The sequence below is a fragment of the Sapajus apella genome, unplaced genomic scaffold (assembly GCF_009761245.1).
Source record: "Sapajus apella isolate SASKATOON/1434 unplaced genomic scaffold, GSC_monkey_1.0 scaffold33, whole genome shotgun sequence".
In the NCBI taxonomy this organism is placed as follows: Eukaryota; Metazoa; Chordata; class Mammalia; order Primates; family Cebidae; genus Sapajus; species Sapajus apella.
In genome coordinates this window covers 19976575-19983961 of record NW_022436973.1, presented here as the reverse complement: position 1 = coordinate 19983961, position 7387 = coordinate 19976575, and positions in this window count along the sequence as shown.

Genomic DNA, 7387 nt, shown 5'->3' with positions numbered 1-7387 from the left:
GATCACAACAACCTCTGAACTGATTCTCCAACTTCTAGTGTGATCTGCCTTCTTGCAGTCATTCTCCATCACCGCTGGACTTATATTTTAACAATGCAAACCTGATCACAGCATGTCATGGGAAAGAGCATTCCCTGGCTCCCTCTCCTGATATCCCCTCTGCCAAATGTGACCCAACTGATGCCCTGCTCTCCACTTGACAAGCTCTTACTCATTCTTAAAAGCCCCGTCCTCTGGGGAATCCTCTGTAATCTGCCTTTGATTCCAACAAAATGAATCACTCCCTTCTTTTTGTTTTCATATGTCTTTTTCATATCTTTAGAATAATGCATATATTGCAGCATTATAGAGTTACCGATGCTCCTCAACTTACAATGGGGCTATATCCCAACAAACCCATCGTAAGTAAAAAAACGTGGCTTTTTTTTCACAATGGGTTTGCCCCCAGAACACCGGTAACAAAAAAGCCACACTTAAAAGCCAAAATGGGAAAGGAAAAGACTTATATCAACATCGTCATCATTGGACACATAGATTTGGGCAAGTCCGTCACTACTGGCCATCTGATCTCCAAATGCACTGACACTGACAGAAAAAGCCATAGAAAAATTCAAGAAGGAGGCTGAGAAGATGGGAAAGTGCTCCTCCAAGTACATCTGGGTCTTGGATCCACTGACAGCTGAGTGTGAATGTGGCATCACCATTGATACCTCTCTGTCGAAATTTGAGACCAGCAAGCCTGCATGACTGCCATTGACACCTCGAGACACAGAGACTATACCAGAAACACGATTACGGGGATATCTCAGGCTGACGGTGCTGTCCTGGTTGTTGCTGCTGGTGTTGGTGAATTTGAAGCTGGTATCTCCAAGAGTGGGCAGACCGTGAGCTTGCCCTTCTGGCTTACACTCCGGGTGTGAAACAACTAATTGTTGGTAGTCACAAAATGGATTCCACTGAGCCACCATGCAGCCAGAAGAGATGTGAAGAAATTGTTAAGGAAGTCAGTACTTGCATTAAGAAAATTGGCTGTACTTCTGATATAGAAACATTTGTGCTCATTTCTGGTTGGAATGGTGACAACATGCTGGTGGTAAGTGCTAACACGCCTTAGTTCAAGGGATGGAAAATCACCCCTAAAGACTGGCAATGCCTGGCTGGGTGCAGTGGCTCATGCCTGTAATCCCAGCACTTTGGGAGGCCGAGGAGGGTGGATCACCTGAGCTTAGGAGTTCAAGACCAGTCTGGGCAACATGGCAAAACCCCATCTCTACCAAAAATACAAAAAAATTAGCCAGGTAGGTGTTGTGTGCCTGTGGTCTCAGCTACTTGGGAGGCAGAGGTGGGAGGATTGCTTGAGCCTGAAAAGTGGAGGTTGCAGTGAGCTGAGATGGCACTACTGCACTCCAGCCTGGGTGACAGAGTGAGACTCCATCTCAAAAAACAAAACAAAAACGGAAATCATGAATACTAAGCAGTGCATGCCTCACAAATCCCTGTGGTCTCATATCTGACCAACTGTGCCCAGGTATGGTTCTTACCCCACAGCAACGTGTGCAGCCCCTTATCTTAAAAGGGTGAACTTTGCTTGAGTTACATGCAATGGATTCAGCAGTTTCTTGCTAAGTGTTGGCTGCCTATTTGCTCTCCTGATGTCTACCTGATTAAAAGAACTATATACAAGGAAGAAAAGGTCAGGGTAAAAACATTTCATGCAGCCTCCAGAAACACAGCTCAGTCCCTAAGGAAAAGTCGCCTCTTTCTTGTGAGACTTGGCACCAACCATTGCCACGCACTAGTGAGAGTTGTGCCAACCAGTTGCAGGGGTGGAAGGGTCTCTGATTTGGTGTTGTCTCTGTCAGGAAAAAGGCAGAACTATTTCCTCCCCTTCTGAACTCTACCTCTCACCCAGATTTGCAAACAAATGTCGTATTGGACCAACAGTGGGAATCTGAGAACTTTTTAGCAGAAATTTTCATGATTTTCGCCTTTGAAACTTAGTGTAAAGTAATTGGAAGAAAAAAGTGTCTATGGAGTTTTGCAGGTCTTACTCAAACATGTTCTGAGAATAATCAACTCAGGGACATTGTCATAAGTAGACTATCTAGGGTCAGGAGGCCTTGCCATTCTCCTGGGAAATCAAGAGTGGTCCTCAGGAGCATGCTCAAGTCAGATGATTTGTATACAGATCCTTGCTTCCCACATCCTAGCTGAGTGACCTTGACAAGTTGCTTGATCTCTCTGTGCACAGTTCCAGTGTGTGCTGGAGCTGGTTTATCCCTGCTGGAGAGATGGATGTTTGCATGTCTTCCTAACTCTGTGTTCACTGACGCCATGTTGGCTGTGGTGGGAATCTTTACACCATGGGAATTGGCACATCAGTGTTCCACCAGCCCACAAAGTTGTAAACATTTACAGGTGCATCACTGCATGCTGCCTAATTTGTGCAATGGGCTGATAATACCTATCTTACCTAGGGGGTGAATTGAGAGAGCTCATAGGAGGCCAAAGTGATGGCCCTTAATACAGACTAGCTTTCTAATTCATTTAGCCATGTAAATGTTTGCTATAGTATTGTTGAGACTGCTTTTAGGAGAGGTGGAAGCTGATTTCACTTGCTCTATCATTGGTGTGTAAAGCCACTTACCCTCTTGGTATCCCTCTTGCCCCTGGGGCCTATTTGACTGGTATGGCAACCTGTCAACTTACCCTGAAATTCAGCAAATTATTTAACTCAGTGGCCTGACTAGGATAATGGGGTTCTGTTGGCGGAGAGACACTGGAGTCTCTGAAGAAAAGCACATGCATGGTACAAAGGTCCCAGATTATTACACCCGAGTGGGCGATATATCATGACCTGATTGTGGTGGAGATGGACTGTAATCAATGGAGGAGTGCAATGGCATGATATCAGCTCCCTGCAACCTCCACCTCCGAGGTTCAAACGATTCTCCTGTCTCAGCCTCCCAAGCAGCTGGGATTATAAGTGCAGTCCACAATGCCTAGCTAATTTTTATATTTTTTGTAGAGATGGGGTTTCTCCATGTTGGCCAGGCTGGTCTAGAAGTCCTGACCACAGGTAATCCACCTGCCTTGGCCTCCCAAAGTTCTGGGATTACAGGTGTGAGCCACTGCACCTAGCCAATTTCCATGAATTTCGAATGGCTTAATAGATATCGTATTAAAACACAAAAACAAAAACCAGGAGACAGGATGGTATAAAGACGAGAAAGACACACTCTGAAATGCTATCAGCTGTGTCTTAGGATACTGCTAGAGTGGAATAGGTTTCTTATTCTACGTTTTGGGGATATCTCATCCTGCACTAGTCAGATGTTCCAGTGATGCTGCTTAACACACTACTCCAGAGCTCAGTGGCTTACAATAACAAGAATTGATTCCCACACCAATTGTCTGTGGGTCAGCTGATCTAGCTGGGTTTGGCGTAGGCTGTGGACTCCATTCAGCTCTGTTGCATGGATTCCATTCAGTGGCTCAGGTGATGACCTGGGGAATCCTGTTCCCACAGTGGATGCAAGAGTGCAAACGAATTGCAAAAGCACAGCGGAGGCCTCTTCTCACCCGCTAACATGCCCGCTAACATCCCATTGGCCAAAGGAGGTAAACGGCCAAGCCCAACATCAAGTGGGCGGGTAGTATATGCTACCCACAGCGGGAGAGGAGAGGGGAGCCAATATTTGCTGAACAATGGTCCAAACTGTCACACAAACCATCACACTTATTTGAAAATAAGCTGATGAAATACTTTTCTAATTAAAACTATGTTCTTGTTAAAAATAATACTTTATACTTGTATTGCATATTTTGGTTTTAAAAGCATTTTTGCATCATTCTCTCATATATTTCTTCCAGTGACAGAGTGGAAAGGCAGCATCCCCATTTTATAAGATAGGAAGATTCTGGCTGCATTATTTTCCTAGAACGGCTGTAACGAATTACCGTAAGCCTGGTGGCTGCAACAAATGTATTCTCGCACAGTTCTGGAGCCTAGAAGTCCTAAATCAAGATGGCAGCAGGGCCGTGCTGTTTCTGAAGAGCGCAGGGAGGAACCTTCCTTGCCTCTTCCTGGCTTCTGGTGTTTGCTGGCCGTCTTTGGGACTCCTTGGCCTGCACCTACCTCACCCCTGCCTGTTTCCATCATCACATGGCCTTTACCCCTCTGTGCCTCTTTTCCTTTTTTTTTTTTTTTTTGAGATGGAGTTTTCCTCTTGTCTCCCAGGCTGGAGTGCAGTGGCGTGGTCTTGGCTCACTGCGACCTCTGCCTGCCACGTTCAAATGATTCTCCTGCCGCATCCTGCCAGTAGCTGGGATGACAGGCACCCACCACCACACCTGGCTAATTTTTGTATTTTTAGTAGATGGGGTTTTATCACGTTGGCCAGGCTGGACTCGAACTCCTGATCTCAGGTCATGTGCCCACCTCGGCTTCCCGAAGTGCTGGAATTACAGGCGTGAGCCACCCCACCCAGCCTCTCTTTTCCATTTTTTAAGAACACCAGTCATATTGAATTTAGGGCTCACCCTAATCCAGTATGACCTCATCTTAACTTGATTACATCTGCAAAGACCTTATTTTCAAATAGGTCATATTCATAGGTTCTGTCTAGATGTGAATTTTGGGAAACACCATTAACTCAGTGCACTGGCTGGCAGAATTTATGACATCTACACCCTTTCTTGACAATTTCTCTGGTGTCTGGCATCCTCCCTGCCAAATCCATGCCACACTCTAAGGCCAAAGCTTCTTAAACTTCTCTGGGCATGCATATCGCTGAGAGTCTTGTTAAAAGTCAGACTGTGACACAGAATGGTCTGGGCGGACCTCAGAGGTAGGGTGAGCTGAGGAGGTGACCTGCACAACCCTGACAGGAAGGGTCTCCTTAAATGCTGTGCCCAGGGCGCCTCACTGTGCCACCCTAGTCCTGGCCTTGTGAGATTCTGCCTTTCTGACAAATGCTGCTGGGCCAAGGACCACACTTGGAGTTGCAGTCCATGTGGGTTTAATGCTTGGAATCTCACCCTCAATAGCAATGAGGGTATTTCTATTTTGAAGTTGGATGTCTGTAACTCCTAGAAAGGCAACAGTGATTCTGCTACATTTTTTTTTTAAATAACACTGGGTCACATGGGCTGGACTGGCTGCCAACAATGTTGGTTCTTTAGTGACATTTCAGGAAGTTCAGTTGGTAGCACAGAGATCCAGGGCCCTTTTGTAAGTACCTGGTCAGACTTTCATCCCTAACCCTCCTGGGTTCCCAGAATATCCCACCATTACTCCTGCCTCCCGACCTCCGTAGCACTGCCTGGAAGACGCCCTTGCTGTCTTCCAATAGCCTCCCTTACCAGCTAGGGGCTGGGCCCAAACCAGCTACTCATCACCACAATAGGGCCTATGCACTGAGCCCTGACCCCAGGCCTTGTGGCAAGCCCTACTCTTTCCTTAAAGTTATATATATATGTATTTTTTATTTATATAATACATATGTTTATGTATTTATTTTAAAATTTGATTTTTAGAGACAGGGTCATGCTCTGTTGCCCAGGCTGGAGTGCAGTGGTGCAGTCATAGCTGTCTGTATTTTTGAACCTCATTTGCCCTCCCTGTTACCAGAGGGACATAAATACCCATTGATGTCCATCAACAGAAATCTTGAGTCAGAGGACACGGGATTGGGGCGTTGGGCCTTCCCTTCCTCCAGGTCTTCTGCTCCTCTCACACAGGGCTCTGCCTTCTCCCCAGGGTCCAGTTTTGCATCTGAGGGATGTCAGAGCAGTCAGAGGCCTCACCGTCCAACTTCCAGGGGTGAGAAGAGAGACACTATCCTGTTAAGTTCTCATGCAGGGTTTGTCATTTGCAGTGGCTAGGGAGAAGTGGTGATAGGATCTTTCCTCTGTAGTGACTGAAGACAGTGAGGCACACGGGGGCTTACGGGTGTTTTTGGAGCTCACACAGTGAGTTGGAGAAAGAAGGTAAATCCTTTTAGTGGAAAGAATCTTCCCCACAGGTGTCAGGAGGATTCTTATTCAGGTTTTTTAAAAATTGGGACTCCTCTGAGATAACTGAGCCTTTAAAAAAATTGTTACTATTATTTTAAATAGAGACAGGGTCTTGCTGTTGCCCAGGCTGATCTTGAACTCCTAGGCTCAAGCAATCCTCCTGCATTGGCTTCCCAAAATTCTGGGATTACAGATGTGAGCCATCACTGAGTCTTGATGAGATGGGTGGGCAAATGTCAGGATGTCTTTCTTTCTTTCTTTTTTGAGATGGAGTCTCACTCTTGCCCAGGCTGGAGTGCAATGGCACGATCTTGGCTCATTGTAACCTCCACCTCCTGGGTTCAAGTGATTCTCCTGCCTCAGCCTTCCGAGTAGCTGGGATTACAGGTGTGCACCACCACACCTGGCAAATTTTTGTGTTTTTAGTAGAGTTGGGGTTTCTCCATGTTGGCCAGGATGGTCTTGAACTCCTGATCTTAAGTGATCCACCTGCCTCGGCCTCCCAAAGTGCTGGGATTACAGGTGTGAGCCATCGTGCCTGGCCCAGGATGGCTTTTTCTAAACCATCCAGTGTAGTGGCATCTAAACTAGGTTCCATGGAACCCTGGGCTCAGGGGTGGCTTAATTCATTAGGGTCCTACTTTCACTTACTACTTTTAGTGGCAAAAACTGCAATTACTTTTGCACCAACCTAATAGCAAGAAAAGTTCCTTGCTGAAGAAGTCTGAGAACCTACCATCCCAAGAATAGACAGCTGAACTTCAGGGCTTACAGAGGCATTGGTGAGGACAGAACAAAAACCAGCTTTTTTTTCCCCCTCTCTCTGATAGCATTCAATATTTCCACACAACTCCATTGAGGTGCAAGGAATTGGAAAAACTTTAATGCAAGTGAGGGCCAAGGGCTGACCTTCAGATTTTCCAGCTATGATTTCCTAGACTCAAGAGTCCTTGGATGTAGAGGGCATGAGAAGGAAAGATGGGTGAAATAATAAAGAGGAATGCTCCCCTCTTCCCTCTACCACTGAGAGATTCTTGGGTGACAGGGATGGAAGGGGAGGAGGCAGGAAAGTCACGTTTGTGTGAGAAAATAATGAAAATAAATATAGAGATATTGAATGTAGAAGCCAATTTTCTTTCTTTTTTTTTTTTGAGAAAGGGTCACCCAGGCTGGAGAGTGATGGCATGATCATAGCTCACTGCCACCTTGAACTCCTGGGGCTCAAGGGATCCTCTCATCTCAGCCTCCCAACTAGCTGGGACTACAGCTGTGTGCCACCATGCCCAGCTAATTTAGAAAAACCTTTGTAGAGATGGGGTCTCACTGCATTGCCGAAGCTGGTCTTGAACTCCAGGGATCGGGTGAGCCT